This window comes from Cynocephalus volans, chromosome 17 (assembly GCF_027409185.1).
Source record: "Cynocephalus volans isolate mCynVol1 chromosome 17, mCynVol1.pri, whole genome shotgun sequence".
Lineage (NCBI taxonomy): Eukaryota > Metazoa > Chordata > Mammalia > Dermoptera > Cynocephalidae > Cynocephalus > Cynocephalus volans.
Genome location: NC_084476.1, coordinates 10,259,361 through 10,276,261, shown reverse-complemented (window position 1 = coordinate 10,276,261; position 16,901 = coordinate 10,259,361).

Genomic DNA, 16,901 nt, shown 5'->3' with positions numbered 1-16,901 from the left:
TAAAAAGCAAACTAACCAGGATCCTTAATACGAGGTGCCAGGACCTTGACTTGGCCCCTTTCTCTCCATCCTCAGTTCTTGGCGTGCGCTGCCTCACCCTTGGTGCTCCAGCGATACTGATGAGAGTGTAAGCATTGTGAGGACAGGGACCATAGCTGGCCTGGTCACTGCTCCATCCCCAGAGCTGGCTCAGGCCTGGCCCATCAGACATTTACTATGTGTTGAATGAACAACCGTCAGACCAGCTGGTGATTCCTCCCTTATGCTGCGCTGTTTCTCATGTGTGCCTTACTCATAGCATGCTCTTTTGTCTACTTGGAATATTGTTTCCTTTCCTTGTTGGATAACACCTACCCCTCCTCCACCAGGAAGTCTCCCTGCACCCCAGGATGAGCTCTGTGCTGTATCAACAATCTTTGCATATGTCTGCGAGTCCACATGTCGTTGTGTAGTTACCTAGATAATACCCTCCCCTGTTAGACTGGAATAACCGTACAGATATGGTCTCTGTCCTCATGGTGCTTACACACTTGTTGCTGGAGCATGAAGGATGAGAAAAAGCATACCAGCAGATGAGGCTGAAGAGACCACAAGCCAGATCCCTCAGGCCTGAGGAAGGATAGTTAGAACAGCACTGTCCCATAGAAGTTTCCTGGTGAAGGAAGTTCTGTAACCCGTGCTGTCTGATAGGGTAGCCACTTCACCTGTGGCTGTTGTGCTCTTGTGGCTAGTTCAGCTAATTAAGTGAATTTTTAATTTTATTTGACTTTAATTAATTTCACTTTAAATAAACACCTATGACTAATGTTTACGGTATTGTACAGTGCCAGTATAGAAGATTTTTCTCTTCCTCTGAATTCCCACTTTTACAACCCCCTCCTTTGTCTTCATGACCTTACACCAGAGAGACCAAATGACTTCCTGGCCTCTAGAGTTTTTTTGTTCTCTCTTTTATACTCCATGACATTATCTTATAAACCTTAAGATAATAATAATTACTGCTTTTCTGATTATAAACATAATTTGTGTTTCTGCCTCATTTGTAGGCCTATGGTCAGGTTAGCCTCCCTTATCCAAAGTCCTCAATTACTTTTCATTTCCTCGTGTATCAAGTTTAAGTGTCACTGCCTCATGGTTAGGGCCTTCAGAATCTGGTTTAACTATATTTACCCAACCTTATTAGCACCAAGGGAAAATGCCATTATTTTCTCTCTGGCAACTCTCTTTGCTAAATATCCCATGTCAGCTCTGATAACTGGCATGCAGACACAGCAAACTAATGAATGTCAAAGAGCAAGGACTGGCCTAGACTTTAGGCATGTGGACAGCAGGTGGCAGTGAGAAAGACTAGCTGGGAAACCTGCAGGCGGTTGGGCAAGACACTCACGCTGTTAAACCATTTCCCTGGATATGTTTGCCATCATTTGGTAGGAAGGCCTATCAGCTGCTGTTCGAGAACAAGGGCTTTGGAGTGAGACAGACCTGGGTTCAAGTTTCCGTGTTTTCACTTACCAGAAAATTGGTAAACTTGGACAAATTCCTTAACCCCTCTGAGCCATGGATAAGTCATGTGTAAAATGACCTGGCTCACAGTATTGATGTGAGCTTTAAATGAACTAATTTATGCAAAGTGCTAAAAAACAGTGCCCGGCACAAAGCATTACTAGGTGGTAACTGCTATGGACAAAAATGATTAACGTGTATATGAAAGTTCTCAGCCTTTCGCTCCCCTTGCCTGATTGAAACTCCAGGTTTGCCCATTGTTTTTCCTCCTCCCATGTTCTCAGAACAAGGTCCCGCCTTGCTTTGTTGCATTTTTGAGCTGCAGATTTAGGGAGAGATAGGGTAAGGAGAAGGGCGGTAGGTACCCAGGGCACTGGTTAGGACAGGCTGAAAAAACTTTTAGGGGGTGTTTAGAGAGGAGAAGTACAGAAACATTTTGTATAAGGGAAGCTAATACAGGCATACGATATTTTAAGAAATGTATCTTATTTTTTGTCCCTTCGTGGTGATCAAGAAGGACAGTTAATGAACCTGAGTTATTTTAAATTACTCTTCAGTTTCTGAGCTGCGTCATTTTGGCTGCAACACTTCATGGAGGCCAGACCACATGTGATCCATAACATTAACAGGGTTACATATTAGTAGGATTGAATTTGCAAGGCAAATCCTAAAGACCAAAGAAGCTCAACATTGAATAGAACTTTAGGCATCTCCTAGGTTTACAGACAGTGGTTCTCAAAGTGTGTTCCTGGGACCAGAGCAGCATCAGCCTTCTTCGGGAACTTGTTAGAAACACAAATTCTCAAACCTAACCCCAAATCTACTTAATCAAAATCTCTGGGGTGGGGCTCAGGAAACTGTTTGAGAACCAATGCTCTTTAGTACCATGGTTCACAAATGTAACATAGGAAGAGGGCTTTTTAAAACAGTTTCCTGAACCCCACCCCAAGAGATTCTGATTCACAAGGTCAGGGTGGGTTCCATAAATCTGTATTTCTGACAAGCTCACAAGTAATGCCAGTACTGCTGGCCCCGGGATATACTTTGAAAACCAATGTGCTGGGGTAATGCAGGAATCTTTCCTGCAGCAACCTTTGTAGCCAGTCATCCAGCTTCTGTTTATTACAAGTGAGTTCAGGGAGCCCACTGTGTCATGAGGCAAGCCTTTTTGTCTTTGAGCGCCTCTGTTATCTTTCCTGAAGATTGAGGTCGAAGCTCTCCTGTTCATATTTCTCCCATCACTCATGATTCTGCTTTCATAGCCACTTGCAGTACCAATGCCTGTGGTTCTGACTTCAGGTGAAAGGTCGTGGCTTAGATTGCAGGGTGTAGCCTCAGTGGTCAGGTGATTCTTACTCCTGGCTACCCAGCTGTAATCACCACCAAACAGTCTCCTTCAGTTAGAAGCAGGACTAGTAATACATCAGCATCTTTTCTGATTGGCTGGTATCGGTGCCTCACCAGCAGTTAACATTTGAAAAAGTATTACAGAGGGCTATGAATGACAAGCAAAGGAGAATTATTGGATCATGCACTTGCAAAATGCTGGGGTAGACCAGGCTTTGGGGTAGGATAGATCCAGGTGCTTAAATAATGTCATCTCTCAATAGTCTTCATCTTCTGGGTCAGCTTTATTCTCAAGCTCTTTCCTCATGGCCACAAACAAAGTTGACTGCTCCATGCTTACTTTGTACCACTGTACAATCCTAGCAGAAAGAAAGGGCTTCTTTCTCAATATTCTAGCATACATCCCAGGGTTGACTTTCATTGGCTTTCTTGGGTTCTGTGGTCATCCCTGAACCAACTGCTTTGTCCAGAAGGGGGTGAAACATGCCAATTGGCTGGGCCTGTTTCGTGTGCTCAACCCAAACTGAGGGGTTAAATCACTTCCATTCATAGAGACCAAGAGGTAGTGATCACAGTGCTATTACTAGAAGAAGGGAATGGATACTGGGTTGGTAAAAGAAAAAGAAAAAAATGTGCCATTACTCCTGGGAAGCTTTTCCAAAATACAGATGCCCCGATGTTACCCAGAGTCACAGTATTGGGGTTTCTGTACTTTTTAGTTCTAGTTGTAAAAGATGATCTTAATTAAGTGGTTAAATTATGGTTACTGAGTTTAGCCACTGTGGGTGCAGAGCCCTACCATAGATAGAAGATTTTGAATTACAAATGGAAAACATTTTCTGCTTTCCCAAATACTGCTCCGTACATGTTGGCTTCTTTATTAGCAAGGCTTAGAACTCATGCCTTGTGAGAACAAATCTGATGCCAAGACAAATGCTTTCTTGTTCCTGGATATTGCTTTCCAGGCCAAGATAAGTTCAGAAAAGAGCAATTATCCATTATTCATTGGGTTGCCTTCTTTTCTTCGTCCTTATGTGTCTCCTCTTAGATTTTGTGGTTGTTTTCCAGGAGATTTTCTTGTTTTCAGTGAGTTTTGTAAATCAGTATTTTAATGTAAGCTGTTGTCATGGTCTTTATTCCTCTATATTATGTTGTTTATTTTGTTTGTCTGTTTGTTTGTATCAGGCCCTTAAGTATTTAATCACAAATAAATCTGCAGTTGTAAATTTTCTTTTGGAAAAACAGCCGTTTTCCTGGGGAAGACTGTTAAAAACTGTCTTGTACTGGACTGACATAATGGGCTCTTAGGGCCAAGAGAAGAAAATTAATTTTCATATTATGTCTCTTCTCCTAAGAGCAGGGAAAAAACAACTTTTCTTATGCACTAAGATTTTAAATTAATGCAAACCAGCTTCCTTTCTTGGAGGAAGACAATAGTCAAATTAGTTTTGCTCTAGAAGGTTAATATGAGAAATTATGCTTGGTTGTCTGGTTTCCAGAGTTGAAGATCTGAAGAGAGATGAAGTGTGACAAACGGTGCTGTAGGAAAACCAGAAGAGATTTGGCCTCTACGGGAGAGACTGCTGGTTTTCCAGGGTGGCGGGGGAGGGGTCATTCTGAAGCAGCATGCAGAGGTGGTGAGATGGGGACAGTGTAGGGATGTGGGAAAGTAGGAACCACACATCTGCTCGTCTCTGGAGCTAGATCTTAGAGGACAGAGGCAAATACGAGTAAGCAATGAGGTGTGACTACCCACAGACTTACACAGAGGCTGGTCACTGTAGGGCTGCGTGTTGTCTTAGACCATTCAGGCTGCTATAGCCAAATACCTTAGACTGGGTAGTTTATGAACAACAGAAATGTATTGATCTCAGTTCTGGAGGCTGAAAAGTCCAAGATCAAGGTGCCAGCAGTGTCTGGTGAGGGCCTGTTCCTCATAGATGACACCTTCTAACCATGTGCTCACATGGCAGAAGGGGCAAACAAGCTCCCTCAGGCCTCTTTTATAACAGCACTAATCTCATTTGTGAGGGTGAAGCCGTCATGATTTGATCACCTCCCAAAGGCCCCACCTCTTAATACTATCACACGGGGGATCAAGTTTCAACATATGAATTTTAGAGGACACAAACATTCAGACCATAGCTCTTATAAAAGTTTTTTTTTTTTTAAAGTCCATCAGAAGTGTGTCGATACAATACTAATCACCTGTTAGAAAGATTGATGTATTTCTGGGGCCGACCCCGTGTCGCACTCGGGAGAGTGCGGCGCTGGGAGCGCAGCGACGCTCCCGCTGTGGGTTCGGATCCTATATAGGACTGGCCGGTGGGCTCACTGGCTGAGTACCCGTCATGAAAAAGACAAAAAAAAAAGAAAGATTGATGTATTTCTGACTTGGAAAGATATCAAGGATATACGTATATGTTAAATGAAAAGAAGCAAAGTGCTTCTATTTATAACAAGTGTGTAGAATAACATGTAATTAAAAATTTTTTAGTGGCAATATTTTTAAAAGTAAAAAGAAGCAGGTGGAGTTAATTTTAATAATTTATTTAACTCAATATATCCAAAATATCATTTCAACATGTCATCAATATTAAAAATTACTGAGATTGTTCACTCTCTTTATCAGTACTGTCTTCAAAATGTAGTGTGCATTTTACAGTTACAGCGCGTCTCAATTTAGACTAGCTGCATTTAAGTGCTCAATTGCCACATGTGGTTGGTGGCTGCCTTGTTTGACAGTGTAGATATTGATTATAGGTAGAAAAAAAATGTTTGAAAGGATGCATAAAGGTTTTTGTTTTGTTGTTTAATGGGACTGTGAATCACAGTGAAATAGGGAAAAGGTAAAAAATGTGTGGGGGGAAAAAGGAATATCAGGAGACCTTAGGAGAAGTGAATCATTAAAGAAACTTACTAGTCAGGAAGGGTACTACGATAAGGTGGATTTTGATTAACTGTTCATATAAATCGCAAGTGAAATTTAGACTTTGAGACTTGAATGTGAAACAATTGTGTCGTGCATACATGATGTGGATTGAAGTTTTTTTTTATTTTGGGGAAATAAGATTAGTATAAATAGTTTTATGAAAAAAACAGAGGGAATGATCTTTCAGTGTCAGATGTTGCTGACAGGTCAAAGAAAATGAAGAACTAAGAATCGAACACTGGGTTTAGCATCATGTGGTTTATTGGTGGCCTTTGACAAAACTATTTCTTTGGAATAATGTGGATGAAAAGCTCACTGGACTGACTTCAAGATATAATGAAAGAATATACAAGTTAAAAAAAAAAAAGATATAATGAAAGGAGATGAATTGGAAACAATGAATGTAATCAACTCTGCAGGAGTGGAGGAAATGTGTGTTGAAAAATTGTGTTTTGTTTGTTTTGGTTTTGGGTTTTTTGCTTTTATTTTATAAAGATGTTTAAATCTGATGGTCCAGTAAAGGGAAAATATTTCAGCATGGGGGAGGGTGTTTTATTTGAAAAAGAAATCTCAGAGGATAGGGTAGCTGCCATATGAAAAAGGAATTAGGCCCACTTGGTGGCTGGCCTTGGGCTAGACCTAAAATCACACTGGATATGAGGTGTAATAAAACACACTGGACTCAATACATGAAAGTACATTCCAGCAGTGAGTGCTGGCGCAAGCTAAGATGGCTTACTTTAAGATGCAATAAAAATTGTATTATTGGAAATGTTAAAGCATCTATAAGTTAGACTAGTATTTCTGAACTATTTTATGTTTTTAGCACACTTTTGGATATTACAATTTTTGGTGGCGTACTTGAGAAGACTCAAAACACTGTTAAGCGTGACAGCACAATTGTACTATGGCATGACAGTGACCTCAGAAGTTTCCTCAATTAGCGTGTTCTTTGGTTGCCCTCCAGCACCTCTTTGCTACTTGAGCAGAAATTCTTAGTGCTTTGAGCAAGCTCCCTTCTGTACTCAAAAGGCAACATTCCTATGTATTCCAGTAAAAATACATAGTCTCTTTTTATGTCCCACTGGAGGTTATACTGTTGCTCTTAATGGAAGAAATTTGTGCTCTACTGTACACACTGCACAGGGTCACATAAACTGTTATCTCACAATCCAATCCGACAGATACTACAAAATGCTTATCAGTCAGTAATCTGTTGCAGACTACAGAATCCGCTCTACCCAGTATAAGCAGAAAGGGATTTTATACTGATTGATATGGATTGAATTGTGTCCTCCAAGTTTTATGTATTAGAAGCTTGATCCCCACTGTGACAGTTAAGAAGGTGGGAAATCCTATTATAGTAATTGAAAGGTGGGGCCTTGAAGAGGTGATGAGATGGTGAGGACCCTACCACAGTGAACGGCTTAATGATGGTCATGGGCGTGGTTCTGAAGGTTTTAAAAGGAGAGTACATGAGGAGCTATCTCTCTCTCCGCCCCTACATATTCTCAATGTGATATCCTGCATTGCTGAAATCACCACCAAGGACTTCAGCAGATGTGTTCCCTGGACTTTGGACTTACCACCTTCCGAAACAGTAAGCAATAGATTTTGTTTTCTTATAAATTACCCAGTTCCAGGTATTTTGTTATAAGCAACAGAAATGGACTAACACACTGATATAGCGAATTAAGTGCTTAGGAAGTTTTGGAAGGGCTGGTCTGAGCTCTCAGGAACAGCTCCCAGCTCCAGGACCACTCCGCTCTGCCGTGGTCAGGAAAGGAAGCTGCCTCTTCATGACAAGTAGCTGATCAATCAAGAAGCAAGAAGCTGACGCCACCTTTGCTAACTACAGATCCACACTACCGACTATGCCTTGATCTCAAAAGCTGCCACTGCTACTTCAGAAAGGTGTAGAATCAACAGACGACTGACTCTAGAACTGTAATACCTCTGTCACGTCTGCAAAAGCAAAATGATGTCTTGTATCCTCTCCTTTGCTGTGCCTGGCTCAGTTCCAAATCATCTCTCATGAGTGCATCTGCTTTCTGCAATCTAAGTCATGCCTAGAATTCTAACTGCAAAGGAGCTGAGGACATTTAAATTTAAGCTTTCCAATTTTTGCAGTGCAAGGGGATTGAAGTGGGTATTGAGCAGTTCATTCCACAGTATGTTACACATTCAGTATCTTTTTTCAATCTTAGCAAAAATAAATGAGACACATTGATGGAAAGCTGGCTGCACACTAGTCGAAGGTTCTCTGGACATATATGCTGCTGTGTAGCTGGTATGCCAATCGTGGGAACTGCTTTACTGGGTGAGGAGGTAAAAAGGGGCATTCACACCTCAGATGGGTGCTTCAAGTGGACTTTCCAACCAGAAAGGTCAGTGATTCCATAGTTTTAGCACAAATGGAAGTGAAGACATAAACGTCTGCCTTGCCTTTTATGACCAGAGAGGAAAGTGTCTCTAGACACGCTGCTGACCATTAAGTATTTCCTAGTGTCAGTTTCATATATTGAGTCTGAAGTTTTGCAGATGGATTGTCTTTACTCCCGAGCACCTGTCACAGTCTTCACCGAGCAGCTACTTATCAGAGGTTAGATGGCAGTGGAGCAGGTTTCTCATCAGCCTGGCTGAAGCCACCAGTGACCTCATTCAAGAAAGGCAAAACAACCTGACATAGTCTCCCTATTCCAAATGAATATTTTTCTAATGGTTTTGGCGTTCGCATAGCCATTTATTCATTCAACAAATATTTACAGAGCACCTCTGTATGCTAGGTGCTGGTGATACACGGTGAACAAGACAGATGAAGTTCCTGCTGTCCTGGAGCTGACATTCCCATGGAGGGAGACAGACTGTATACCCATACACAAATGCATAACTCGGATGACCTCAGGTAGTGGTGAGTGCTATGGAGAAAAAAGGCTACAGGATAAGGAGTGTGTGGGGGAGGGGGCAGTTTAGAGTTGGGGACAGAGGGAATTTGGTGTCCACTCCTCATTCACCCACCCCCGTGCTGCTCGCTGTGTCCTCCCACTGCCCCAGCTCTGCGGGGCCACTGCCCACTTGTCTGCTGTGTCAGCTCCGACCTCACAAGCTGATTTTGGTTTGAAGACAGGCAAGAATGCTGATTTACGCTTGGGTTGAGGTTGATTTCAGCAACCATCACAAGAAATGTGCAAGACCAAGAGAGCAAGTGAGCGGGTGTTGCTCCTTGAAGTTCCCCGTGTTCCTCCTGGACTATGGCTGAAGTTCAGTGATCAGTGCAGTAAGGTATCTGCCAAGTTGAAGGAGCCAGAACTTAGATCTTGTTGCCTTTTATGCCATTTGCTGCATTCGGGAGTCGGTAGAGCATTTGAGATACCTCTTGATGGCCCACAGGTATGTTCTTTCATGATCTCTTTTGTGGCATCATTGGGCATCATTGGGTCTGGCCATGGCTGCCACAGCTGCTGGACCCTAACTGGAGTTCCCAGACAAGCTCTCAGTGGACTGCACCTGCTTCCTCATGGCCACCAGCAGAGGGCTAACTGAAGGGGGCCGCGTCTCTTTACCCTCCTGCCCTTAGACACACTACGCTGAGACTTAAGGCACACTAAGAACTTGAGAGTCACAACATAAGAGGAGAAAACTAAACTGTGTGCTTCTCACAGCTGTCCTTAGTCTAATAAGAAACCCCAGACATGCAAAAACACCCTCCACAGGAGGTTCGTTCAGGGACACGCTCATGTTCTCTCCTCGGGTCCACTCCCCCGAGAAAGCACCTCCACACTGTGACCAATCAGCCTTTCTGCTGCCACATTCTGGGATTTGTATCTGAGAGCCTTGTGAAGTCTGTCTATTGAATTATTTGATCTTTTGTTTTGAGAGAACAAAGCCCTTTCTGTTATTTTTCCTCTGATCCCTGTTAAAATCTTCTGATCTGTACTCTTCATCTGCCCTTTGCTGGCACTTTTCAGAGACCCTGTGCCAGTTAGTCCTGCATGTTCGTGTTTGAACAGAAGCAGCTCTGTTTGGGTCTGTGTTTACCTATGGGCAGATCCACTTGATTCCCTTCCATTTTGATCTGAGCAATGGTTGGTGCTTCTCTTTCAGCACTTGGGCTGGAGGCCTGGACTCGGTAAGTGGCAAGGGTACTGAGGCAGTGGGAACGTGCGGTCCCTTCTTTACTGTCTCCCATGCTTTCCCTCCAGTCTGCCCAGTTCCTGTGCCGTAGCAGACCCTATGGCCGGGTTTCCCTTGAATTTCCAGCTTCCACCCATACCACCATTTCAGGCCAAACAGGCCATTTCAAAAAGGGTCAGTGTGATTTCCCAGGGCTCATGGACCTTCTTTTGGAAGGTTCATGTGTACTTTTGTTTAATATCTTTTAAGAGGTTCAAGTGACTACTAAGATATACTTATCTTTCTCTTCTTTGGCCTTTCCTCAGAAGACTAGTCCTTCTTATTAGAAAGCTAGGGCAGTGAAAAAAATAAGAAACCTTCTGTCTAGTCCTACCCGTGCTTCCAGTCCTCATTCCTCCAAGTCAGGCATGGTCAGGCCTTCAGAACATTCGTGAGTGTCTCCCTCACATTACACAAGATGTGCACAGTCTCGGTGGTCTCTTTCAGTTGTGCACTTAATTGTGTACAGCAGATCTCCAGAGTCATAGCATGGATTTGGGCCATTCTCTCCTTTCAATGAGCTTTCTTTGATCTATTGGGCTACTTTTGCTTCTTTCCATGAGCTTCAAGGAGTTATGCAAACGAGCACTTACTCTGCCATCTTGCCAAGAAGTTCTTCAACTGATATTTTTAAATAGTGAGATAATAAAGATAAAATATGTCAGAAGGTTAAGGGAAATGCATATTTTTAAAATTAGAAACAAGACTAGAAAAAAAAGAAACAAGGCTAGATAAAAGAAATGAGTGAATGGATTAAAATTAACAGTGATAACACAAAAGAAAATGAAGTTGAAGAATTAGATAAAAGTGTAAAAACAGAACTTAAACTCTAAAAGGAAAGCTATGGTATAAAGATAAAATTAAATGGTGGGGGAGGTTTAAAAGAACTAGCATTTAAATTATTTTTAACAAAATCTTAAAGATTAAAGGGCTAGAAAATAACATGCTAAAACAATCTCAGAATTTAAAGATTAGAAAACAAAAAGAATGTAAACAATGTATAAGGTTATCTCATTCTATAATATTCCACATGAAGGATGCATCTGTATTTACTGATGTAGAAAGATGTCCAAGGCCTATGATTTAGGCAGAAAAGCAAGTCACAGAACATTGCATACTCTAAGCGTATATGTCACATAAAGATTTGCAGATACACAGAGAAAGGAGTGGTAGGAAACCAAACTGTTAACTGAAGAGGAAAGGCAGCGGAGGTAGGGAGAGTCATGGACACCGTCGGAACCCTCAGATCCTCTTGGGTCCCTTTACCATTTTTGTGCTCTTTTCCCATCCCCACTTTAGGGTGCCTCCAATACTCACCCTGGCGACTCTTCTTAGGATTACACCCCTGCAGCTGCTTTGCCCACATGTGCAGAGAGCTCGAAAGCCCTGGAGGTTTACATCACTCCCACCCCCAGCTCGAAAGCCCTGGAGGTTTACATCACTCCCACCCCCACCCTGTGACCCTCAGCCAATGACTGAGGGCTGCAGGGATATGAAAACCCAGCTCTTTGTCTCAGGCAGGGAAAACTCAGAGGAGTCATTTACTTTGAGGAGCACTGTCCGAAATATAAAGCAAGCTACATATGTAATTTTATAATTTTTCTTTTTTTCTGGTGGCTGACTAGTACGGAGAGCCGAACCCTTGACCCTGGTGTTATCAGCACCACGTTCTCCCAAGTGAGCTAACCAGCCAGCCTGTAATTTTACATTTTCTAATAGCCACATTAGAATTTATTCTAATCATGTTTTATTATTATTCAACACATAATCAGTGTAAAAATTATTATTCAAATGTCTGACTTTTTTTTTTATATTTGTACTAAGTCTTCAAAAACCAGCGTATATTTCACACTTACATGTCTCACTTCGGCCACCCACATTTCAGCTGCTAAGTGTGGCTAGTGCCATCAAGCTGGACAGCACAGCTTCGGTCAAATTGAAGCTGTCCCTTCACAGGACTTTGCCTGAAACTGAAGCCTTACTTGGCTTCTTCTCATTCCCTGTCCTGCTGCCTCCACTCCCTTATCAGTTTCTTTTGAGAGCACTTCCTTAATAAATCTTTCACACAGAAGTATTATCTTTGTAACTAAAAGAAATTTGGAAGGTTCAGAAGAAAAAAGAAAATGTATCTCTTATCCCAAAGCCCTGATTTATCATTTATTTGTTGGTTTATGGCTAAGGCAGCCATAAAATCTAGTGACACTGGGTTTTAGAAGACTTGGGGTTCCCTTTGAGTAAAGAACAACTAGTAACATATCAAAGCCTTGACTTCTTGCCCTTTGTTATATGTGGAAGGCTTGAGGCTTTGATGTCTATCTAGCTGCTGCCAAGACAGGTGGCCTGAAGCCAGCCTAGGATGAGATGAACTAGAAGTCTGGGTCAGGTATGTAGCATGTGGCTTCTCAGACCCAGGAAAGGCACTGGGGGAAGCTGAGTCATCACTTATGAAGGAGGAACACTAGGGGGACCTGGCAAGAGGGAAGATCCAAAGGGGACAGGTGGGGGGGTTGGGTGGGTCTTGAATCCTTCCTGTATGATACATAGGTCACTAGAGTGACTTTTACTGTCATTTTTAACATGCCTGCAGCCTTGGGCCTAATTGGCACTTGGGAAGCTGTGCCTGTCTGGCTCCAGCTACCCAGGCTGCGTGGAGTCACTTCTCTGGGCCTCCAGCCCTGCAGCAGGTCGGCACTACCCTGTGCAGACCCCTCCTCATGCATGATACTGCCCCAACTGCTAGGCCTTTTGTCTTTTGCCTTGGCACAGTCTTTCTTAAGAAGACATGACCAAAGTGTTAGCTAAGATTGCTTTTTATTTTTATTTTTCCATTTCCAAGTAATTGGATTTTGTTGGCTTGTTTGTCTGGCACTTGAGGTAGAGGTGAGTGAAGAATGCTGCTAATTGGCTCAGAAAATAATTCCAATCAGAAGAAGCAGGGACGCCTACATTTCCTGACAAAGCAGCCCTTCCATCCCACCTTTCTCAGTGTGTCATCAGAGAAAGGAGCAGGCACATTTCAGGAATGCACTTCTCCATTTATTGCTATGAATAATCCATTTATTAATTCAGCAAGCATTTACTGCTTACATACTATATGCCACTGCTCTTGAAATGTCGGTTTTTGTCTCCAGTGTTGTTGCCAGTCTAGGCCCTTTTTTATGGCTTTTCTTGGATATTTTAATTGGAAATTAGGAGTTAAACCAAACACTCCTGGAATACCCCAGTGATGACAATGAGGTTCCACCACTAGTTATTCAAAAGCTTTCTAGGCATAGTTCCTTTACCGAATTAATATTGCCATTTTTAAAAGAAGTATGTGAATATTTAAATGCTCACTGGTCTTTACCTTAGACCCACTGACTTGACCACATGGATGACTTAACTCATTGCTGAGAGAGTGATAGGATTTGGACTGTTGCGGGGCACGATGCCTTCCTCACACGTAGTATGGCAGCACCACTTTGTGCAGTAAAGTTGTATGCAGTCTTGTGGGGCCCCTGGGTCTTGGGAGTGCCTTGGCTTCCCCCGTACTAGCTTATGATTCGGGCTGGCCTCAAAGTAGGTGTCACAGATCAGGCCAGTGACTGGCCTGTCCTTCTCTGTTTCTCAGCACCTTTCCTAACTCCTTCTGCTTCAGTACAGCACCTCAGCCTCCAGGCCCGCTGATGGATCCACTGACGAAGGGGTCCTGTGGGAGTCAGATGGCACAGACCATTCTCTGGAAAGCAAAGTCATCTCTCTCTTTTGGCATCCAGCCCCTGCAGACATGGCCAACAAAAGACCCTGGACTAGAGTCCCAGGTCAACCTGTAAGTAAGTAAAAGAAGCAATGTCTCAGTTTGGGCTCATGTGCACTATAACTTGAAATCCCTTAATGCTCAGGAAGAATATATTTTTTACCTGTTGGGGGAGAGTGGGGAGGGAGAGGGGACTGGATGTTTGGTTGAGGGATTGCATTTCTGTTCTAATGATGTCCTATTCATGTATTTAGCAATATTCATTGAGCACCTACTCTGGCCAGGCCCCGTGTCAAGCATGATGAGCAAAATAGATTCAGTTCCTCCACAATAATCAACCATATTGTATATCGACAAAATAAAATTAAGGAAAAAAAAAAAAATAGATTCAGTTCCTGTCTTCAAGGGCCTTACAGCTCAAGGAACAGTTAGCCATTAACCAGATAATTACCCAAATAAATACTAACAAATTGTGATAAGTGCTATGAAATGTGTTGCCTTGATTCAATGAACATGTACAGAATGCCTTCTATGTGCCAGCAACATACCAGGGATATTAGAGAATAAGACATTTTCCTTACTCTTGAAAACCAAATAGTATATAGAGGGGAAAAAATTCAAATATAATACAAAAGACATTATAATAACTATAATATAATTAATATGTCAATAGACTCTAAGTCCCATAGGGTGGTTTTCCTGTTTATTCCTGAATCCCCAGGCCTTTGTCATGGTGTATGATAATATTTGCTGGATGAATGTATAAGGAAATGAATGAAGAAGATGCTACAAAAGAGGGTGTTTAGCTCTCCAGGGGAATCAAAGGCAACCAGGTGCCACAATATGATTGCCTTCAAAACACATGAGATGCTTCATCAGTTCAATGCAGCAAATACTTATAGATGCTTACTGTACCCAGGGCTTTTGTGGAGCTAATTCCTAGGTTAGGGGCATGAGTCAGAATCGCCTGTGGGGCTTAAAAAACAATTTATCCCTGAGGCCCACCCCTAGAGATTCTGAATCAGTGGCTCTGGAGTGGGTGAAAGAGAACACTTCAGGGAACCTGCCCTCAAGGAACTCACAGCCTCTCCCAGGGACACAGACAAGTAACCAAATAACTCCAGTGATCCTAGAAAAAAGTCATGTATAAAGCGCTATGGAAGTAAGTAATCTGCTAGAGGACGGGGAAGAGAAGGGGAACAGTTGATCCCAGCCTTGTAGGGTGAGCATGGGTCAGGCAGGAGAGGCAGAAGAAGGCCACTGTAAGCAAAGGGGACGACAAAGCAAGGCTCGAGTCCATGAGGGGGTGTTCCAGTAGTGTTGATGGGTTTTAAACCAGAAAGCACCCAAGGAGCTTTAAAAACTTAGAGAAGTCCGCACTGTCCCCCCATAATTCTGAGGTCTAGGGTGGGACACAAGTACTAGTATTCTTTAAAAACTCTCCAGGTGATTCTCGCGTGCAGCAAATGTTGAGAAACGCTGCTTTTATAAAATGTAACCACACATACTTAAATAAATACAGAATAATTGTGAAGCACCTTACGTGCCTAGCAAGAAGTCTGAACTTGACATCTTAGGCAATGGAGAGCCACTGATAGCTTTAATAATCTTAAGAGGTAACGCAGTTTGAGATGTAAAAGGTTCACACAGTTTAAGTCAATTCTTGATTACCAGTTCTGTAGTGGATTCTTCCAGGAAACTAGTGGAAGTCTGGAGTCACCATTGGCTTTCAGAGCTTACTACCCTATCCTCCATAAGTCGCCTCTTAGGTGAATAGGAAAATTGAACGTCTCCTTGATCTGAAACGTAAATTTAACTATCTGAGCGAAATGCACCTGGTAAACGAGGGTCCTAGTGGTCGCAGCTCGCTGCAGAAGGAGGGTAGGGGATCCAGAGCTTCCTCTACCAAAGGCGGGGCGCGGGAAAAGGGCCGGTCTTCCCATTGGAAGAGAGAATTTTGTGGTCGCAGGGTTTGGAGGTAACCCGAAGCCTTTCCGTGCTGGACTTAGTTATCACAGAGGGCCCGGCCCGCGCGGCCTCCTCTCTAGACTACAAGCCCCGCAATGCACCGCGCGGATGACGTATCAAGGGGGCGGGCAGGACTGCCGGCGAGCCAATGAGACACAGCGGAGCAACCCGAGCCGGCGCCTTCTGGGCCCCATTGGTGAATCCGATTAGGGGTGGGACCAAGCCCCGGTGATTGGCGGCCGTAGGGCTGGCAAAGGTGTGGCGAGAATGGGGCGGTGCTCCCGGAGGGCTGCTGCCGGTGGGACCAGGCTGTGAGCGCCGGTGTCCTGCGGAGGAGCCCTGCCGAGCAGGCGGCCGATTCCTGAGTTTCACGGCCTCTCCCGCTAATCTCATCCAGCGGCACCTGGGAATGAGCGCGGTCGGGCCTAGGGCTAGACCCCAGACTCGGGGGTCCGTCTTGAGACTTGATCCTACTGGGAGCCCCATGGTGGGTTCGCCGAAAACCCGCCGGAAAGATGTGGTTTTAAGAACCGCTGCCATTTTGTGGGCCGCTCATTCATTCAACAAATATTTATCGATCACCCATGTACCAAGCACTTGCCCAGACGTCTAAATGCGTTTTCTCAATTAGTCTTCACACACACAAAAATCCAATGAGGTAGCGGCTGTCTCTACAGAGAAGGAAGCTGCGGCCCAGAAAGGCTCAGAGACTTGTCTAGGACACACAGCTTGTAACTGGCAGAGCAGAGATTTGAACCTAAGTCTCTAGCTCCAGTGCCCATCTTTCAACCTCAGTTTCTCCGCTCAAGAGAAAACTGTTTATGGGATGTCAGTGCCCACAGGGTATCTAGGTATTGTCCAGTGAAGAATATAACAGTACAGTGCTGGACACCAATGAAGTCGACCAAGTACAGACTTGGGCCTTTTGCTAGGTACTGTGGTAATACAAAGACCTGCTATCTGCCAGAAAAGGCTTCTGGTATCTATTAAACAATTTATTGGGCTGCAGTATCCTGTGCTGGGTCTTGTGCCAGGCACTAGGGATGCAAAGAAGGTATCTCCTTCCAGATCAAGTGGAGGCTTATAAAAGTACTGTTACCTCTGTCATCCAAGATTACTCAGTGGAGGGAGAATAAAAGATGAGAGCTGGGAACTTTACCAGACAGAGGTTGGGGGAGACCTTTCCAGACAGGGGAGACCACATGTGCATAGGCAAGCATTGTTAGAAGACACTGGGTGTTA